The following is a 22,293-nucleotide window of genomic DNA, read 5'->3' on the forward strand; positions in this document are numbered from 1 at the left end:
ACACAAAGAACTCATAACCCACCTACTCTCAGCAACCAGAAACATCATAGCCAGACACTGGAGAGACCTGTCAGGAGTAAGCATGGACCAATGGTACCAAATAGTATGGGAAACAGCCCTACTAGAAAAATTAACCAATAAACTGAAACTGACATGGGGATAAATAGAAGAAGATGCCTTCACCCTTGTATGGCTCCCCTTTATCACACACATAGCCCAACAAGACAATGACAAGAATCTATCAACAACATACGAATCAATATGGCTAACCTGATTCAAACACACCCACCCCACTCACACATGAAAACAAAGTTCAGCACAGCCAATCACAAACAAACAACCACACCCTAGGTCAACCCCAACCTCTCTCACCACCAAAGGAACACAAGCGAATAGCAAAGAGAACTCACACAAACGACGCTGACACAAAACCCCACACATACGTTAAGCAAATTAGACACATCGCCTCCCAACCCCAACCCCCTCCCCTTTCCCCCCTCCACCTCTTCCCCCCTCCACCTCTCCCCCCCCCTTTCTTCCTAATGTAACCCTAATGTCTCAACAAATGAAACTGACCTATGGAAAATGTAACTTGAAAATAGTTACCTTGCACATACCTTTGTCAACCAAGAAAACTTTAAAAATAAATAAATAAATAAATAAATAAAACACCTAAGCAAGAAGCCAGCCTAACATAAATTCTTCCAATATTTATTTCATTTTATTTGTTTCTTCATTCCATCCTAAATGTTTAGGGTGGGTGATAATGCAGAAGTACGTAGTTCTGGTGACATCTCTCAAGATGATCCATAAAAAAAGAACCTGAATTTGCAATATTAAGTGTGCCGTAGGAATGTCCACAAACCTAGACAGCTTCTTAAAAAGTAGAGACATCACCTTGCCAACAAAGGTCCATATAGTAAAAGCTATGCTTTTCCCAGTAGTGATGTATGGAAGTGAGAGCTGGACCATAAAGAAGGCTGATCGCCGAAGAATTGATGCTTTTGAATTATGGTGCTGGAGGAGACTCTTGAGAGTCCCATGGACTGCAAGAAGATCAAACCTATCCATTCTGAAGGAAATGAGCCCTGAGTGCTCACTGGAAGGACAAATTATGAAGCTGAGGCTCCAATACTTTGGCCACCTCATGAGAAGAGAAGACTCCCTGGAAAAGACCCTGATGTTGGGAAAGATTGAGGGCACAAGGAGAAGGGGACGACAGAGGATGAGATGATTGGATAGTGTTCTCGAAGCTACAGCATGAGTTTGACCAAACTGTGGGAGGCAGTGGAAGACAGGAGTGCCTGGCGTGCTCTGGTCCATGGGGTCATGAAGAGTCGGACACGACTAAACGACTAAACAACAACAACAAAAGAATGTCCACTGGTCTAAAGTATTATCCGTTCTTGGTTGAACTGGGGAGTTACTTCCTTGCTCAGCCATGAAATTACCCAATGGCCTTTGGTAAGTCACTGTCTAACCTACCTCCCAGGAATGCCGTGAAGACTAAATCCAAAAAAATTGGATGTTCCCGATCTGGAGTTCCCTAGGAAGAATGGTGGAAGTTTAAAAAAATAAATAAAATGCTTCTTTGTAGCTGATTAGCAAGCAGTTCACCTCACTAAGTCTGCCTGCATTTCAGGAAAACATTTGTGTGCTTCCATTTTTGGATCTGAAAGCAGTTGATTACATGGATATTTGTTCCCGCCACATATTACTGCAATACATAGAGAGGGGTAAATTTTGGCCTGCTTTATGATGTTAAAATTCTATTTACGGTACTCAATACAAACTAATGATTAAAGAAAATACCAGTAAGCGATCAATTGTTGGCATTCCAATGTGCTCGATAGATTACTTATGACCAATCTGCTAATTGCAATGTGTGACTCAAGCCGCTCACTTATAATATGTAGCAGTAATGTAGTTCTTTAAACAAACATGTTTAGCATTATGGATTCCCTGTTAAGTGGGATGTTTTCTTGCGAACTGAAGTAGTTTCTCTCATACATATATATCTTTTATATAATAAGGCAACAGTCAGTGCAAGGCCAGTTCCTTCCCTAGCAGAAATGGAGACCGCAATGCATCAGAGAGTTCCCTTGTCCAGGCCTCGATAAAATGAATGGCAACTATATTATAGCACAGTGGATGGAATCACACCTTTTACACCGCCCCCAAGCACTAGTGGAGGAAGAGGAGTGAGGTGGGAGCGCACCGCCCCTGGCAGTGCGATCCCCAGGGTGCCATCGCGGCTGTCCCCCTGCCTGCGCTGGGCACCCCGCCCCCAGGATACGCGCCAGCCCCGCCCCTGCCTGCTCTCCACACACACACCCCCCGGTGCCAGAGCATGAAGCTCCGCCACTGCCCCCAAGAGCTCACCGAATAGCCCATCTTGATTTCTAAAACATAGCATGACTTTTTGATGTACAGTGGTACCTCATGTTACATACACTTCAGGTTACATACGCTTCAGGTTACATACTCCACTAACCCAGAAATAGTGGTTCAGGTTAAGAACTTTGCTGCAGGATGAGAATAGAAATCAGGCTCCAGCGGCACAGCAGCAGCAGGAGGCCCCATTAGCTAAAGTGGTGCTTCAGGTTAAGAACAGTTTCAGGTTAAGTACGGACCTCTGGAACAAATTAAGTACTTAACCTGAGGTACCACTGTATTAGAATCCAGCCTGATCTTGGCTGTAGTCACACCCCCAACATACCCTCATGTTCCTCCCACCAGTAGATTTTGGAGTTATGAGTGTGTGCGCACAAGGATAGCACCTTTGCAGAGAGAGAGAGAGAGAGAGAGAGAGAGAGAGAGAGAGAGAGAGAGGCTTCTACCCACACAGTTTGGTTTCCTAGAAAGCTTACAAGATGATGCACATGTCAGGAAGCGAAACCACATGGGCAGATGTTTTCGTGCCTATCCAAAGCAGAGGCTGCCACAACCATGTCAAGAAATGTACAAACGAAGTGGGTTTCAGACAGCCAGGCTGAGTCACATCAGTTTCATTTTAACAAAAGGAAAAATGTATTCTGGAAGAGTTTCCTGCACACCAATCAACAGAAGTTTCTAGTCCATTAAAATGTTTTGTTTGCTTATAAGGCTTATGTGCCTCCTTTCAGGACAAAGCACACTTGAAGTGGATTAGGAAATATCATTTGCTTCAAATGCACAGAAGGAACATTTGGCTTCCAAGAAGTTTTATAGAACAAGCCACTTGCAATGCTTCTAGTCCTGGCCTGCAGTAGCTTCCTTTTATCAATCCACCTGTCACTCATAATAGCTGGTCAATTCAGCAAAGTTGTCCCCACAGGCCATATGCCTTCCTCCGCCCTCATTCCACTTCCTGTCATGGATAATCTGATGCCTTGGTCCATGCTTTTCTAGTTCTAATAGTGGGCAGGTTTTGGAATTTGAACAGTGCTCCTTTTCAGGTATAACTGCCTTGACTTTCTGTGCCCAAATAACCATCCACATCTGCATGATAGACAGTAATTGAGCAGATCACAGAGTTGGGTCTATTTGCTCAACGTTGCCTTTTTGTGCCCACATTCATAATAATAATAATAATAAAAATTTATTTATAACCCGCCCTCCCCAGCCGAGGCCGGGCTCAGGGTGGCTAACAACAATAAAATAATACAACATTCTAAAATCATTTCATTAAAAAATTACTTCAAATCAAATTGATGGCAACCATTGGGCTAAAGTTCTGTGAAGATTGCCAAAGGAGGGAGTCAGGCTGTGCCCTGGCCAAAGGCTTGGCGGAACAGCTCTGTCTTGCAGGCCCTGCGGAAAGATGTCAAGTCCCGCAGGGCCCTAATCTCTTGTGGCAGAGCGTTCCACCAGATTGGAGCCACAGCCGGAAAAGCCCTGGCTCTGGTTGAGGCCAGCCTAACCTCTCTGTGGCCACATTCATAATGTGAAAGGAAAAGGAAAGAACCATCTCTCTCTCTCTCTCTCTCTCTCTCTCTCTCTCTCTCTCTCTCTCTCCTGGTTTGGCAAAAGCTTCTTTCACCTTGCAGTCTGCAGGAGAGTCTTCAGCATCACAGGGGAGCAGGCTTAGCCTCATGTAAACAGATTTCCATGCAATAGATCTCCCAAGCTTCCTCACCTCCGGGTGAAAGTGACCCTGTACAGACTGCTCAGAGCTTCCTATCCCTTGGAGGAAGATGAGCTCTAAAAAAATAAAAAGCAGTGTCTTTGATATGTTGTGCGTTCAGGATCACTGGCAGGTTCAATATTAGAGACAGGAAAAAGCACTGAACAGACAAGACAGATAGTTGTTTGGTTTGACAGCACTCCATCATGCACTCCAGCACAGTCTGCAAAAAAAAGGGGGGGAGGGCAAGTCCACAGGAGAAAAAGAGCCTGCCATTTCAAAAAGAAGGAAAGAAGAATCTCTTTCTAATTCTTCATTTTTCATACAAGAAAGACAAAACGGAGGTCTTTTAAACATAAAGGCTTGTTTCTCCCCTCCAAGCTTAACCACCTTGGCTTGCCATTTGTATTTTCCTGTCCATGCCGCAGAAACCTTAATAAACCTTTTGCTCCTAAGGTGGTGAGGTTACAGCTGTTACATTTCCGTCATCCAACCCTTTTTTGCTAGTTTCGGTCACTGTGATTCTTTTAAAAAATAAATAAAGCAAAGCAAAGCAGCCGCTTTGTACTTTATATGTGAGACCCCTATATAAATAAAAGCATAACATCCATGCACTGTCCCTCAGACTGTTAGAGAGAAACAGCAATCCTAGCTTTGCCAGCTCAACTGGGGTTGGGTGAAGAGGCTGGACTCTCAGCTACGTGGGGGCCAACAGGCAAGACAAATGTCCTTTCTGGACATTTTTATTGAATATACTATGAATGCAGGGAGCCATCACATTGGCAGTCTGTGTCCCAGACATGTATGCATTCATTGCACTGTCTGAAAGGACCCCTGCACATACAATTGCATGGATGTCTACAGAACTCCTCTCCAAGCATTTGGAAACTCTGGAAAAACAGCATTCCTCAGTGTGTACAGTTGTTTGTGCTGGTTTAGGTCTATGAACCTCCCAAAAGGCAGCAGGGTGGCATGGTTGAGCTGTAGGAATAGAAGGTGAAGAAGGAACAGTTAAATAATATTAAATGGTTATTTGTAAAGTGTTTAGCCCACCTTTCCACCCACAATGAATGATAAATCACTATCATTTTTTTTAAAAAAAACCGCTAAACAAAAATCAAAAGTGGGAGGCATAACAACATACCAACTAGCAGAAACAGAGAGATTCAGTTCATACTAGGGAAAACTTTAATTAAAGCTTTTTCAGGATTTAATTAAAGATTTTTTGGTACATCTTATCATGTCTTCTTCAGGACTGCTGAAGTCCAGCCAGTAGATTCATCGCTAGTCTTTCTCCATCGATGTTCCATCAACCATCCTTGCTATTGCATTGCTCCAAGCTCTCAAACAACAACAACAAAACAGGTTGCTGATCAGGCTCTTGCAGACAGGAGAGGAAGTGTAGGCTAGACCATTTGGACCACCTAGATCTTTGCCCCATTTCAGAAGGCAATATTCAGTATTGTCAGCAATCCATAAATTTGCATTTTATTAATTTTAATGCGAATGTATTGATCCATAAAAGTTGCTTTAAACAGTTTCATTGTATTATTAAAAAAAAAAAAAATCTTCCTTGATCCCACACTCTTCCCTTCCAGTATTGCCACAACAATTTTGTCCTACTCCAAATTTGACCCCCTGCTTTAGAAAAAAAAGGCATGTTGTATCTAGTTGAGTCCTTTATCCATCCAGCCACACACTCGTACACACACAACAAAAAAAGAACATCAAAGGAGCAGAAGAGTCGGGTAGAAGGAAAATAAAAGAAGGAAGAGAGAAAAAGATAAATGAATACAACAGTGTCACGCATGTCCCAAGTGAGAATGGCCAGGAAAGGCCACAGGGCGATGGTGTGGGAGAAGGAAGAGGGTGAAAGCCCAAAGAGCCAGCCAGGATCACCGAAGCAGATTATATTCTCCTTTGGGCATCTTTCGTATCAACATTTTCCAACATGACTTTTGAAGTTCACTGTTTCGGTTTGGTATTGGATTTTCATCGCTGTCTTGTATTGGATTTCATCTTGGAATTCCAGAGTGGTGCTGTTATCATTCAGCTGATATTTCATACATTTTTATATATTGTGTTGCCTTTGAGTTACCCATTTTTGTGTTGGCTTTTCTCCTAAGATGGGGCATATCCTAACAGGATATTATCCTATGGTGGGGCACGTGGGTGTGTCACACATACCTGTTTCTGTTTTTCATAAACTTCCTTAAGCTCCCTCTTGTAAGAAAGGTGGGGTATAAGTCTAACTAACTAATAAATAAATAAATATCCTCCTTCCCCTGTTTCTTATGGAAGTATTGGGACGCAACTCTACTTGCAATGGGAAAGAGTAGAGAAAGGAACCTCCAAGTTTTGCAGACTGCCCTTTCTGATGTAACCTGTGCTAACCTTCCCTAAGGTACTAGATTTATACTCTTGCTGACCTCATTTCCTGCTCCTCCTTCATCCTTACCATGGGGACATGTTTGTATGTCTGCTGCTGAGAGCACAGAACTTTGTCTCTCCAGCGTAGTTAGAACTAGGATCTGTTCTATCAAGCATGTATAGTGGTACCTCGGGTTACAGACGCTTCAGGTTACAGACTCCGCTAATCCGGAAATAGTACCTCAGGTTAAGAACTTTACTTCAGGATGAGAATAGAAATTGTGTGGCGGCGGCACGGCGGCGGGAGGCCCCATTAGCTAAAGTGGTACCTCAGGTTAAGAACAGTTTCAGGTTAAGATTGGACCTCCAGAATGAATTAAGTTCTTAACCCAAGGTACCACTGTATTTCCTTTAATAAACTTAGCCTTTGGCTGATTGACATCTGGTGCCCTTTTTAATGTGTTGTGGAAGGGGGAATTATTGGCTTGTTTTTGTTCTTATTATGTGCGTATTTTGTTTTTATACTGTAATTTTATATTGTGAACCACCCTAAGATCTATGGATATAGAGCGGTATACAAATTATTATTATTATTATTATTATTATTATTATTATTATTATACCCCCCTAAACTCAATGTGATTACATCCAAAAATAGAGTGTGCTTCTCCAGCAGGAATTCAGTGTTCGGTTCAAACTTCTGCTGATGCAGTTAAACTCCAAATGCCATCCTTTTCTGTTGCAAATGAAAGAAGAATACCATCTCATTATTGCAGAGAAGGTCCTGCCCTGCTGCATGGACACAAAAGCATGGATTAATGAGGGCACAATCCTCCAATAAGTTCTCCTGCACAAACCCAAACCTCTGAAATGAATGGGCCATTGGTGCAGCTACCAGTCATTTCAATGGGCCTTGGAGCCAGTTTCTGTCACGTGAGAAATACATTTTTCTTCCTCTGTTTTTGTACACCTCAGCAATTTAATCCCTCTTTCCTCCCTCTGATTTACAAATTTAACAGACAGCAACAAGGCCGGGGGGAGGGGAACATAGAGAATTACACATTTGAAAAGAAGAGAGAAGTCCCTCATCAAAGATGAGTGCTACAATAAGGCTTGGATAACGTTAGACAAATGACTACAGCATTTAAGAGACAATAAAACAATAGACTTTAATGTTATGATGCAGTAATTGTTTCCCATCCTGCAAGTAGCACAGCTCCCTCCTCTCAGTTTGATTTTGTATGACAATTGTTCTCATTTTTGGTCTATCCTGAATTGTGTGTGCACATACACCAGAGACTGAGTTATTATACCATAATGCTAGTTCTAGTTTCACAATAACTTGCAAAACGCCCGTCATTAGGACCTGTTGCTTGCACAGACCTCGAAATGGAGGTGCAGTTTGTCTCTTTGCCTAGCACACTCTTTTTGTGGAGATCACTCAGCCCAGTATGAGGGATTATAGTGCCTAGATTTGAACCCGTGCCAATGATGGCAGCCATGTGGAAGAAAATAAAGGAGCCCTTTGGGACCCAACCTGTCCCCTGATCATGATGTTCCCAGAGCAAGAAGCATATTTTCCCCTTTATCATGTACAGTGCAGCCATGTGGCGCTGTGGTCTAAACCACTGAGCCTAGGGCTTACCGATCGGAAGGTTGGCGGTTCGAATCCCAACGACAGGGTAAGCGCCCATTGCTCGGTCCCAGCTCCTGCCAACCTAGCAATTTGAAAGCATGTCAAAATGCAAGTACATAAATAGGTACAACTCTGGGGGGAAGGTAAACGGCGTTTCTGTGCACTGCTCTGGTTCGCCAGAAGCAGCTTAGTCATGCTGGCCACATGACCTGGAAGCTGTACGACGACTCCCTCGGCCAGTAAAGCAAGATGAGTGCCGCAACCCCAGAGTCGTTTGCAACTGGACTTAATGGTCAGGGGTCCTTTACCTTTACCTTTTTACCTTGTTCCATTAAGCTCAGCATGTCCCCATCAACATAACACCACATCTCTCTTTTTAGCCTGTCTGCAGCCTGGGCTTCATTTAAGTGCCTAAACCAGCAACCTTAGTCTGCAGATCCCTGCACTGTAAGGCCAAACTAAGCAATATGCTGAAAACTAGTCTACCATGTTGTTGTTGTTGTTTAATAAAAAGAATGGCAGCTGCAGAAGGCTGCCACTTTCAGTGGAAAAAGAGGGTACCAGAGCCACAGACAACAGGGGCCTCTGACTTTTGCTATAAAATAGAATCTATCCCTCCTAGAAAGGAAGCTATGAAACAAAGTGTGCAGGCACCTTCTAAGCAATTATCCTGTCTGACAGTGTTTTTAGCCAATGAGTGAAATCAGAACTGAGATACAGGAGTTAATTGTTGGGACACCAGGCCATAGGAATCCCTGGGGTCTTAAAGGGCAGCTGTTGTCCCCTTTTCCTGCTTCCACCTTGATAATGAGTCCTTGGAATCTCTAGTTTGCCCTTCCTTCCCCCCATAGTAACCAGGATGCATCTTACCCATCATGGGTTCATCTGATATCAGGTAGTCACTGGAAGTTATTTTTCTGCAACTACGACCAACTGTGGATAGATGTTGAAGTATCCACCACCACCACCAAATGGTAACTGCAAAATGTGAAAACTTGGGAAAGAGGTTTAGGCATGTCTCCTTGTGTTTAGTAGGAAAGACCAGGGAATTTTTAAGAATCCTCTGTATAGTTAACTTACAGTACAAGTTTATTGCCTTGCTTGGGAACCTCTGATCTACACAGCTCCATTCTGGGTTCTTTCCTTTGTGTGATGCAAGTTGTATGATAGAGCCCTATCTATTAGCTTTTAGGTGTTTTATTCAAATGGATTGGTATTTGATGTTGGAAAAATTTATTTGTTTCCAAGTCATTTTTGCTTTTCATCTCAGAGGAGTTACATGTGCCCAAATATTTTCTCCCCTTCCTTCTCTCCTGTTTGTTTTACTCAAAAGGTTTCAAGTTGGAAGGTCTTCTCTCTGCCCACCTCCCGCCCACCCCAATCTTCCTAGTGACTTCCTAAATGATGGTTTATATTGATGATAAATCACTCAGCAGTGCTCTAAGTGCTCGGTTACTTACTCACACACACAAAAATACATATGAATCACTTTACCCATCATTGAAAGGCAGCTATTGTAAGAGTGAAATGCAGGAGCTTGCACAAACAGAGAGAACATGGCTCCCTGCCTCAGAACATTACTGAGAGCAAGTTTTCTAGAGGGGCCAGGATCCAACAGCTCCCATTCCATATACATAATCAGAGAACAGACATTGAGGATTTCAAAGGTGAGAAACGGGTTCTATCTGAGTCACAGAGAACATAGCAAGGGCAAAGGTACCAAGGCAATCTGTGCATGTTTTGTTCAGAACAGTGGTTTTCACACAGTCCACTTGCAGAGAGCCCTTTCCAGGTCATGCAAAGGAAACCCTGCAGAAAGTTGTCATCCAAAGTCTTTGAAGAAAGACTGCAATCCTAAACATACTTAAAAGGTAAAAGGACCCCTGACCATTAGGCCCAGTCGTGACCGACTCTGGGGTTGTGGCGCTCATCTTGCTTTATTGGCCAAGGGAGCCAGCGTACAGCTTCCGGGTCATGTGGCCAGCATGACTAAGCCGCTTCTGGCGAATCAGAGCAGAGCACGGAAACACCATTTACCTTCCCGCTGGAGCGGTACCTATTTATGTACTTGCACTTTGATGTGCTTTCAAACTGCTAGGTTGGCAGGAGCAGGGACCGAGCAACGGGAGCTCACCCCGTCGTGGGGATTCGAACCACCGACCTTCTGATCGGCAAGTCCTAGGCTGTGTGGTTTAACCCACAGCACCACCCGCGTCCCATCCTAAACGTACTTACTAGGGGGTAAATAAGTCTCACTGAACTTAGTGAGACATGTATCTCTGCAAGCATGCAAGTGACTGCAGTGTGAGCAACACGGTTTGCAAAACCAAAGCCTTTGAACAAGAGAGGGATCAGAACCCAGCTTATCTGAAATCTACTTTCTTTGTCCCTATAAATTTATAGCCCAACTTCCCTCCAAAGAGCTCAAGGTGTGCATGGTTTTCCGCCTCCCCGTTCTATCCTCAAAAACAACCCTCTAAGGTGAGAGACCACAACCATGAATGGCCCAAGGCAACCCACTGAGGACCCCAACATTGTGCATGCGCAGCAGCACTGTTTATCTCATTTCAACTTAAGCAGGGGCCATGCCCACCAATACTGCAAAGTTCTACAACAGCCACACCTTCTGGACAATCCCACGGAGAGCTCCTTGCATTACAAATTACCGAGTGATTCGATCACATTAGAATCTGAGTGAAAAGGCTGCAGTCCTCGACAGATGGAGCTGGTGGAAGGTCTTCCTGGTCGTCGTCAAATTCTGGCATTCTAGGGAAGTCCATAGAAATGACAAGGTTTTGGACTCCAATAGGGCTTTCAGCAGGAGTGCACCCTCAAATATGCCTGCGGCTATAAGTTACAGGTGCTCATCAGAGCTGGAACAAACAAGGCTGCTACCATTCAGGAAACAAGGACAATTTCATGAATTCTTAGCTGCTTCTTTTTTAATGTGACTGGATTCCCCTGTCGGATCTGTCTGATTCTGGGCATCCCTGTCAATGCTGAGAGGCCCCTAGGCCCTGACTTGCAATGATGGTGTCATTGGCACATGCCAGTGTCTCTAGGCCTCAGTGCTGCTGGTTGCTAACTGAATGTGATGGAGCAAGGGTGGAGGAATTCTGCCTGTGGCCTCCAATTGCATCTCAATCTCAGAGGAAGCTCTACAGAGAAGAAGGTCTAGAAAGAAAAGAAAAGAAAAGAAAAGAAAAGAAAAGAAAAGAAAAGAAAAGAAAAGAAAAGAAAAGAAAGGGACAAGGAAGCGTTGAGGCAGATTCTCATGGCAGTGCTGCGGTTGGCTCGTGTTCTTATGTTGTTCCAACCTTTGCAGACACAAACCTTTCTGTATTTCTAATTCAGACAGAGGGAGCCAGCAGTTTTGGGGGTAGTCATTTACCCATCCTGCCACCCTTGGCACCAGCTGTACAAAAGCCATAGCTATGATGCTAAATTTTCCCCTTTTAATCACAATATAAGTAAATGTGAATTCTGGAAGAGTTGTCCTTTTTGTCTTTAAGTGTGAAATAGTGGCAGTGTAGGGGCAATAGCAGGCCTTACCCGAATGGATTATTTTGTCAGGAAGCTGGACAATGAAGTACAGAAAAGACAGTGTTATTGAAGAGGGCAAGGCAGAAAGTCAGGCAGCTAGTATTTATTAATGCTGAGCAGGAGTGTGACTGGTTGGGCAAAAGCCAGGGAGACCCACAGTAGGTACAGCTAGAGCCAATGGCAGGCAGAGCCCCTTGATTGGTTGTAAATAAGAAGACAGGTGGGTGGGGGCTGTTTGTCCTAATGGACCAGCCTCTAGCTGAACCAATGATTAATGACTGGGGAGTATGGATTCCATTTTCCACCCTTTCAGACTAATGCTATGTTATGATGCTATGTCATACTCCAGGGGCATTCTGGAAGGAAACAATGGTAGCCAAGGACTACCAAGGAAACAATGGTAGCCAAGGAAACAATGGTAGCCAAGGACTACCAGGACTACTAATGGTAGCCACTACCATTGCCACAGAAGTTTTAAGAAAGGATAAGAGGGACTGCAACAATCACCACTGCCAAAGGTATAGGGGAAGCTTGATAGATGCAGAAAATTTTGCTTCCCTACACACACACAATGCGCAAAGTCCTCCCCAGGGCCAGCCCAACCTTGAGGCAAAATGAGGTGACTCCCTCAGGTGGCAGGATCTCCAGGGGCAGCACATCCTGATGTAGATCTTCATCCTCCCCATGTTCCCGATGTAGATCGTCACTCGCTCCTTCTTCCCTGGTAGGGAGGGACGTTGTCATTTTGTGGTTAGCCTCGGGTGCCAAAATGTCTTGGGCCAGCTCTAATTGCCTGTATTTTCACCATTTGCTAAACCAATTGTGGTAGGTTTTCACTGGGCAGGGCAGGGGCTACCTCAGCACTAAGCCCAGCCAAGCCAGAGGCACTATACTGCCTGACAATTGCAGGGACTGACCACAGATGCAAACCCTGGTGCCTCAGCAAGCTGGGCCCTCCCCTGAGCTTACTGGTTCAGTTCCTGGAATTCCTGACAGGCAGATTCAATACCCCTCAAGCAATAGGGCTTTCCTGAGGGAAGGCATGAAAGCTGAGTGGTACAAACTGATAAACGTGCTTTCAAAAGGGAAGGCGGTCATTGTGCAGAGAAAGACCCTAAGGGTGTTTCCAGATGATGCGTACAGCATAATTCACCACTGCTTGCACGATTATTGCCAAGTGATCCACACACACACCCTCCTCAAAGTAGCACTTCCATGGTGAGAAAAATAACCGTTTCCCAGCACTTAGCTACAAATGTTTTAAATGAATGAATAAATGGATGAATAAATGTTTAACGCTCACTCAGCTGTACGTGCCGCTAGCTGGAGGAGGGAAAAAGAGAGCATTTTCCAGCACAAAATATTGCAGCTGGGGAAAACGGGATACCTTGCAACAGAGGGTTCCTTGAGGAAAGTCAGTGGGACTCTGGGCAGCAGGTGAGAAAAAATGGTGCATTTTGTGGAAAGTGTGTCATTTCCGTATTTAAAAAAAACTACCTTGCAGAATTGCGGGTTGCAATTTCATTGCACTGTTTCTCAAGCTGGAGTGCATGTTGCCTAGACATCTATCTCCCCGCTGAAATAAATGGGAGTCACAAGAGAGAGCTGGCATGACATGAGCAGGAGAACTTCCTGTTAGATCAGTCTTAAGGCTGCCATTCCCAGCACATTAACCTAGAAAAATGACATACCCTCCAACATTTCTCCAATGAAAATAGGGATGTCCTAATCTATTATTATTATTGTTATTATTATTATTATTATTAATAATAATAATACTCCACCCATCTGACTGGGTTGTCCCAACCCCTCTGGGCAGCTTCAAATATCTATAAAAACATAATAAAATATTTGATATTTTTAAAAACTTCCCTATGCAGGGCTGCCTTCAGATGTCTTCTAAAGTTTGTATATATAGTTATTTATCTTCATAGCTCTGGAGTCGCATAACTCCAAACCCTCCAACATTTCTCTGATGAAAAGAGGAACATCCTACCATACCCTCCTCCAACATTTCTGCGATGTAAATAGGGACACCCTGGTAAAGTCGGACATTCCGGGATCAAATCAGAAACCAGGACTCCTTCTGTAAATCCGGGACTGTACTTCCCTGGAGATTTGGCGGGTCTGTACACCCTGACACACTGAGGGTTCGGACTTCTGGTGCTAGGAAAAGCTCCCTTCCTTTACCTGCCCCTCAGATCTGAGAGGGATCCTCAGACCTCAGAGCAGGGATTCTTTTTTGCTCTCCATCGCGCAATGGTCGGCCTGTTCAAGGCTGTCAGACCTGCGAAGCTAGGAATGATTTGACGCGTCAGGGATGACTCGAACGAAACGTATTGGCACGCTCGCGTCAGAACGGAGCTAAACTGCTTGGAAAGGACAGGTGTACACACACAGAGGAAGCGGCTTTGTACCGCGTCAGACTACTGGTCCGTCCCGTTCAGATTGTCTACACTGACCAGTAACAGAAATCTCCAAGATTTCAATCCGGAGGCATTCCCAGAATCCCAGCCCTTCCTGGTGGCATCTAGGATTGAACCTTCTGTAAGGAAAGCCTGCTCGCTACCTCTGAGCCACGACCTTTCTTCCCTGCGAAAAATGCCTAAGAAAGGTGGTCTCAGAGCCGGCTTTTCCATTGGGGGGGGGTCGGGGGCCTGAAGGACTCTGTCCAACGGGAACGTCTCCTAACTCCATTTAGATGTATGGGGCCTGAGCTGGAGGAGAAGGGTGTGGACGCACGCCTTTCGTTCAGCTGCATCCTTTTTTGCGCTGAAGAACTTCCTGGTGCATTGCGCCTTTACGCTTAGGGCTAGAGAAATCAACAGTCAAATTTAAAAACCTTTCCTCAAAGCAACATCACCATAGCTGGGCTCTCTTTCACGCCTCTGATTTTTAAAATGACCACCCCAGGTTTGCTTTGAATCTCAGTGGCTATTTTAGCTGCTCGGTGGGCTAACTACTTGGGCTGCACTCCTAACCCCAGTTACCTGGGAGTAAGCCCCACTGAAGTCCACAGGACTTACTTCTAAGTAGACATAGTGAAGCTGGTGCGGTAAGTCTGGACAGCACCATTACTATGGATGGAGGAGAGCTACTCACTTGATTCGGTACCCATTCACCCCAAGGAAGCATCGACAGGCCAAGGCCTGAATCGCTGAGCAAATGAACTTACTAGGAAGGGCACGATCCTGCCCCATTCGTTTCAATGGGACGATTAAACCTGCGCTTAGTTCTCGCCTGTCAAGAGCAAAGGGAATTCAAAAGTGGGTTTGCGTTGAGCAGATCCTGCAACAATTACAGAACATCCACAAAGCTACGCTTCCTAGTCTCATTTCGTTCCGCCTTCCTCGCTCTTCCGCAGCTCTCTAAAAACACTAATATTACAGCCCGGTACATTAAATGAGCTTGCCTTAAAATGGATACAACTCTTCTGTATTTTACTGGTACGTGGGTACCGGAGAATCGACTTGTATAACTTTTTAAACCCCCGCCTAAACTCCTGTTTTGGTTTTAATTCCAACCTCCCTTTAAAAAAAAAAAAAAGCATTTATAGGTCACTAGAAAGGTGTTACGTTACATGGCGAAATTTAGTGGCAGGTCCGCTCGGTTTCGCCGACTTCTTCCGCTCTAGAAATGCGCTTCGCCGCTGAGACCATTGGATTAAATGAAAGCTCTCAAAAGCATTGAACGAAGATTAAGTCTGGGGAGCGAGGGTGAGCTGTTGCGTGGAAATGGAATACCTTTGCAATTATTTATCTCGAGAATATGACCGCACAGTTTGGAGGGAGAGAGGTGAAATGTGGAGCGAATCAGCCCCAACGACCTGGGTGGGCACACGCAGGAAACGTATTGAATCTTTCAGTGGTTTACTTCTATTGTTTTAATTAGGAGATCTGGCTCACAGCCGGGTTGATCTCACTCTGGTCTTCTCCATTGGCTGGCTGGATTCTTTTATACTTTGGCGGAGGGGTGGAGTGAGACAAAAATTGGGAAGCGTTTTTCCTCTGGAAGTTTTGCTCAAATTCAGCTTGCTACAAGTAGCTGCTTAGTTTATAGTGTTTATGGTGGCGGTTTGTTTTTTTCCCCAGGAGGGGAATTATGTAATTTCATGTCAATCTTCGCCTTCTGGCCTGAATTTTCGCAACACCACACCCTCCAAAAATAAAAAATAAAGAATAAATTCTAGGTTTTATTGCATTGCCTCACTAGGATTTGCACAACCTTTGTACTTCCCCAAAACTTTTGCAACTTGTTTTTGAAAAGGCGAGACAAAAATCCACTATCTCCAAAAAGTGGTGGAAAGGAAATCTATTACAAGGAATCTCTGATAAGATGCCATCTGTTCTGAACACCTGTAGTCCTAAATTGCTTCGGATAGAAAATTCAGCTTTATCTGCCCCCTCGGAGTGAGATTCCCAGGAAAATTTCGAATAGAAAGAAGGGGAGGGACCCCCTCTTCCTCCTCCCCGTCCCTCAGACTTATCTACTCTTATCTTCCTCCCCTCCTTTTATACTGCACTGTTCCCTTCCGATTACATCAAGGATTATTCCTATTCCTACCCTCCATTTAAAAATAACAAAATGTGATTTTTATCTGGTTCCAGGCTTCTCTTGTTTCCAAAGTGTGAGGGGTCAGGCCGTTGCTTCTCCCTTTAAACGGAGCTAAAGCAATGCAAAACACGGAAGGAAGGAAGGAAGGAAGGAAGGAAGGAAGGAAGGAAGGAAGGAAGGAAGGAAGGAAGGAAGGAAGGAAGGAAAAACATAGGAGACAGAAACAACTAGTTCTCAATTTCCCCCGCCCCCGCGCGCAACAAAAAAAGAGCAAAAGTCCACAGTTGGATAGAGGTGGCAGTTCATTCCTTTGCTTTCACTGCCTTGCTATGGAGGGAATGGACAGCGCCGCCTGGCGGTGTTCAGAGGCTTGAACTCCGCCGGGCGGGGGCACCCAGGGAAAACAAAGCCGGAGAATTAAGCAAAATAATAAGAGAATTAAGGGTCCCTCTCATTTCCCCCATCTTCGGGTACCCTTGTATAGCATCCCAGTACGGCATAAAAGTGGAACATGAACCGATTGGGACGCACAGGATACCATCTAAGCGGAGTCACTGCGTTTAATAGTTTTTAATTATATTTTATTTTATTTGGCCAAATCATTGGCTTCTTCCTCGTCCTTCGAAAAGTTTGCGGCCAAAGAAACAAGGGCGGTGGGGGTGCGGGACCACGGTTGCGGTGCAATCCAGGAGGTCAGTACAAGGAAGGAGAGAGCTCCTGTGACCTCTTATCTAAAAGGAAGCCCCATTTGGACTCAGTGGGACTGATTTCTGAGCAAACCTGCCAAGGCTGGTGGTGCGCAGGCCTAGGAGGCTTGGCCTCGATGTGCGACCTCTCCAGCCGTTCCTCCAGCCCAACCTTCGCGATCTTCCAGGTTCCAATGGGCGTCTTCCTGCTGCTGGGTTACCATTCTTGCGTGCCTCGACGTGACGCTTAAGGCAGAGGCCAGTATTGTCTGGTTGTCTTTAATTCATTGGGGGGAGGGGGGTACACACCAGGTTTTCAGGCTGATCTCCCAGCCAGCCAAAATGGGTTTACCCTTTTCATTTTTCCACAAGAGCGGGTGAAGATACGCAGAAAGAGCTGAACATAACTGAAGACACGCAAAAAAAGCTGCACTTTAAGCACCAAGACACATGCAACCCACCAAGTATTTAACTCTAGGAACTTCTTCGGCTCCGCTACAGCTTTGTAGCGAGGACCCTGGAAATTCTGGGAAATATTCTGGGCTATGTAATATTCTAAACCATAAAGTCTCTCAGCCCCCCCCCCCCACACACACGGTCTGTCAACTTGGGGTGGTGGGGTTTCCTGATGAATTTGTGCCTGTTCCTTGATCACCGTTCCTTAATTCGCCATTTCATGAGGAATAAACTGCTCCTCCTGGACCATATAAGCTTACCTTTCTGGGACATAAACTGCAAATATCTGCTTTCACGGGGATTAAAGAGCTTCGCATCAGCGCCACTTGTCTCTTTATCCATCAAAATGCGCGGAGGGAGAGACCGCTATGCCCTGGAGGGATGTGGCATAATAATAATAATAATAATAATAATAATAATAATAATAATAATAATAATAATAATAATAATAATAATAATAAAGCAATCCGGATCTAATCGCTAAGGACCACTTAAAGTTGCTTCGGACTGCAAAACGCAGCAGACGCGGTGAAGACTGGGACGTTACTGAGTTAACAAGTTGCACGCCAGGCGTCGAATAAAAGGCATTATTGCGACACCCCACACCTAGTACTACGACTACTACCCTCTATATATAATTAAGTTTTTTCTTTCTCTCCACTGTGTCGGAAGGGAATTTTAAATTCCAGACTCGTGACATTGGGGGGGGGGAGACCCACGTTGGGTTGCTTATTATTATTAAATAGAATGCTCCCCGGCTTCCCATATTGAAGGGAAATTTTAAAAACCGCTTTTGTATGAAACTACATGCATTTCTCTAGGCGATCATTCGTGCCCTTTGTCCAGCCCTCTGCTCCCACGCTGCCCCACCCAACACGCAACACATCTGTTCCTTGGGTCTCCTTTGGGGCTTATGAACAACACGCAACCGTGCGCGTTTCGTCGGACCTTCTCCCAATCTTCCACGTTCCCCCAGAGTCAGGAGACACAGTCCAAGCTGAAGACCTCCAATCCTGGTGTCCACACCAGGCTTTCGACGACATCCTGCACACACACACGCGGTCATCCTCAGCACCAGCACCCAAGTCCTCCTCTCCTCTCCTGACCTCACCTGCCCATTTGCTTTCCGCGCCGTGCACTGGTAAGCGGGTTGACCTCATTCTCCTGAAAGCAGGCAGCGCGCAAAAGGCAGCGCGCAGTCTTGGCCTCTCTATGGATTGCTGTGCTTCACCAAAACCAGGTTCCATTACGTTTCCCCGTGGAGAAAATAAACGGGGGGGGGGGAGAGATATCTACGCACGTTTTCCCCCCCAGCCATTCTGCGCCCTCAGTATTCGAATCAGAACCATAGCATTGTTGAGCTGGAACGAACCCCAGGGTCATCCAGTCCAACCCCTTGCAAACCAGAAAGGACAACTAAATAATTAATCATAGTCATGCTGTTAGGACTGCTACAGGAACCAGCGTACCGTTTACAGAGAAAGACAAATTCTCTGCCCGAAGAGCTTAGAGAAGAAGCTAACCAACATCAAGCCACTTTTTTCTCTTTAACTTTAGTTCGCATCTGGCCTGATACACAGTTCCCTCCAAAGCTCCCTCTCTTATTTTCGCGACATGTTTTGCTGGGCCTAATAAGGCATTGCCGTCTGTGCACCTTTGCCACGGAAAGGTGCAAAATAATGGTTTTAGGCGGATCTTTTTTAGATGGAAATGCAAATGCAAAATATATACGGAAATAAATACAAAGAGGTAGATCCGTCTTCTCCCCGCGCTCCACACCCAGAGAGAAGCCGAGAGACTTGAGCGTCTGTCTGATGCAGACGAGGCTGAGCTCTTGATTTGGGGAGGGCGAGGGGCCTGCCCTTTGTTGCCTGTCCTCTTGAAGGCGGTTTTGACGTTGAAATTCTCCGACGTACGTCGCAGGGACTAGCGGCTTGCTATCAACTCCACATTAGCAAGACAGAAATGGACTCGGGACCCTATCCGCATATTGCTTGTGTGTGAGTGTGTCAGCTCTGTCACCCACTCGTCCCCTCCGCCCATTTATTGGCTTTTAATATTAAAAAATATATATATGTAGGCGACACTGGGCCAGAGTAAATGTTTGAACAGCTCAGGAAGTTTATAAAAAGCGACTGAAAGTTTTGAGTTATACAGGCTAGCGTGAACAGCACCGCCAGAGTCGCTTGCTCGGACTCCAGCCTCATCCACAACTCTGTTAAGCCGATTTACTTAGATTTAGACGCGATTAGGAGAGCCATTGACTTCAAAGACGCTGCATCGCAAAATTAACATTCAGTTTAATTGGCTTTAGCCAAGGTATTTGGGCTTAGCCGAGCTGTGAGACAGACAGATCACTAACTTCCAGCTTTCTTGCCATTTTCACGCAGGCTTAGCAGAGGCTGAGCCCAATGGCGCACAATGGGACAGACTGCTGAGTAAACACGCTCTAGGATCAGACTCCGGAATCCTATATATGCCCAGGCAGAAATTCTTTTAAGTACAATGGAGCCTATTGCCGGGTGAATGTGTGTATATATATTTATATTTATCTAACGCAGCAATAACAAAGGAACCTCTCCGGCGGAAAGTTATTCTGCTCCAGCTCCATTGAAATGAATGGGGCGCCCTCAATCAGACAGTCTTTCCTGGCTCCCATTCATTTCAGTAAGGCTTGCGCAGGAGAACTATCCGCCGGAGCGGGTCCTTTGTTGAGGGCAGGGCGGGCGCTTCTTTTGTAAGAAAGGTCACCTTTCATCTCATGCACCCCTGTTTGCTTGACTGTTGCTGCTTTTAACTTAACGCTCCCTTTTTATTCTTCCAAGACGGATTTTCCCCTCTCTGAAAATAGGAAATTTTCGCCACACCAGGGAGATTTGGGTTCATTCCGTTTTCTAAAACCAAAACAAAGGCAAAAAAACCCCAACCCCATTACACTACAAATAAATTGCAACACGCAACGAACAGTTTGGGTTCCTCCATAGTTAGAGAAACACGACTCCTCGTTTCCAAATGTGCACGTACTTCTAGTAACTTGTACACATCTCTGGATCTCCTACTCCTGCATTTGGTAATTGTTCTTGGCTTGAAAAAGACCTCCAGTTCCTTCCTTGCCTCCCATTACCAAAAGAGCCCAGTTAAAATTCCTTGGTGGTGAAATAAAACGAATAAATATTAGCAACAGCAAAGGTCGAGAAAGAGGGAGATCGCCCTTGCCCGTCGGTGTGTCTCAAGGCACCGCGTAGAGTCAAGTCACTGTCACCCCCCCCCCCCCGCCGCCGCAGCAGGAAAAACAGCCTGACGTTCTGCAGCGCCGGAAACTCCAACCACGGGGTCTCTCGTTTTCTACCCTCTGCACATTTACTGCTCCTAATTGCTTGGCATAAATGCCTGGGCAAGAGCTGGGCATTTGCTGGCGTCGCTTCTTTGACATAGCTCCTCTCTTTTTTTTTTCTCTCCCTCCTTTTTTGGGGAGTTGGGGCGGTTTACGGCAAAGCTAACTTCTAATTACTGGAGGCAATCTATGCGTTATGGGCGAAGGCATATTCAGAAGAACGCCTGCACAAACCAAGCAGGTTACCTAGAGGCCACCCCGTTATGAAGTTGCTTTTCCCCCTCCACCGTAGCTGCCATTGGGCTGGTTTTCGGCCTATGCAGCTCTCGGCTCTCACCTCCTGCTGCTTAAAAGGAGATAAAGGGGATAAGACTTCACGCCTCCATACCACCCTCTTGGGGTGGAATAGCTGTTTCCAAACATTGACAGCCCATTTTTACTCACACAAAGTCCCCCCGTTTTCCATAGCCAATGTCCTTAGGATCGCACCCTTAAACAGCCATCCTCTGCACCGCCTGCTTGGATGAGAGCGTCCCTGGTCCGGGGCACTCTCCCCACGGGAATATGGGGGGTAAGAGGCAGCTGAATCCAAGGAGGACTGTTTCCTTGTATGTGGCAATTTTGGTTTTTTGGTTTGTTTGTTTGTTTGTTTTTAGACGCCCCTTAAATGGAAGCGAAGTCCGTCCCTTGCAGATCCGGAGGAGGTCGGCAGTCCTGTGCAACCTTCCCCGAGAGTAAGTCCCATTGAACTCAATGCAGGAAGCGGGACCCTCCTCCTTCAGAGGCACAGGTAAACAGCGATGACTGCAGATTGTTTTCTTAAGCTAAAAGCCCGTTTGCCACCCTTTTGCTATCTCTGCCGTCGAGGAAACGCGGAATGAGTGGGCAGAGGAACCAGATTCACAGCTGGGTTCCGGCGACGGAGCCCGGAGAAACCAAAATGCTTGCGTTTCAGAAAACTGAAATCCATAAATAGTGCCCCCACCCCCAAAAAACTAAACGGGGTTTAGAAAGGGAAGGGAGAAGTCTGCGTCAGCCCAACTGAAGTCGACTGAATGGCGCTGCTTTTTTTAACTGCCGCAAGCCAGTTTGGGGACAGAGTGTTAGTTCGGAAAACCGAGAAAGAAATAACACGGACCCCTTTAGGAGGCTTGAGAAGCGACTGAAACAGGGGTTCTTACACAGAGAATTGTCCCACTCGTCGAATGGTGGATTGAGGTCTAAGTCGTAAAGGAAACAATCCAGCTGGAGGTTCTCCTCCGCCAGCCCTACTGAAACGCAGGAGAACTAGGCGCCTTTACGCAATTCCCCCGACTTTTACTGGGCTTCTACAGGAGAACTCCTCCTCGAATTATGCCCGAAGTTTTCCTGGATATTTCCCCCCCACCGCGCGCCCCATTTATTGGTTTAAACTTTTTGGTAAAGTCACAGAAAGTTACTACAGACGAGAAACTGCCGTTTCCCAGCCACAGAGGTTCGCTTCCCCCCGCCCCACGGTTGCCAACATTGTAAGCCTGGCTAAGCAGTTCCCTAGTTAGAATCAAAAGCCTTGCTTTTCCCTGGGAAGAAGCGGGGAGCGGTTTAAATTGACTCCTGGGTTTTCTAATTT

At 45.6% G+C, this 22,293-nt stretch overlaps 2 long non-coding RNA genes across 2 annotated transcripts; one reads left to right on the forward strand and one right to left on the reverse strand.

Moving 5' to 3' along the window:
* Positions 1–1,372: 1,372 nt before the first annotated feature.
* LOC307215855 lies at positions 1,373–7,648 on the forward strand. The gene is made up of 2 exons (XR_013838679.1): positions 1,373–1,464; positions 6,407–7,648. It is a non-coding gene; the product is annotated as an uncharacterized lncRNA (long non-coding RNA).
* On the reverse strand, positions 7,173–21,468 carry LOC307215857. Its single transcript, XR_013838681.1, has 3 exons — positions 21,129–21,468; positions 10,735–10,877; positions 7,173–7,267 (listed from the first exon to the last, which is right to left on the reverse strand). It is a non-coding gene; the product is annotated as an uncharacterized lncRNA (long non-coding RNA).
* Between the last annotated feature and the right edge of the window lie 825 nt (positions 21,469–22,293).

The sequence above is a fragment of the Podarcis cretensis genome (genome assembly GCF_951804945.1).
Source record: "Podarcis cretensis genome assembly, chromosome: 5".
Classification (NCBI taxonomy): Eukaryota; Metazoa; Chordata; class Lepidosauria; order Squamata; family Lacertidae; genus Podarcis; species Podarcis cretensis.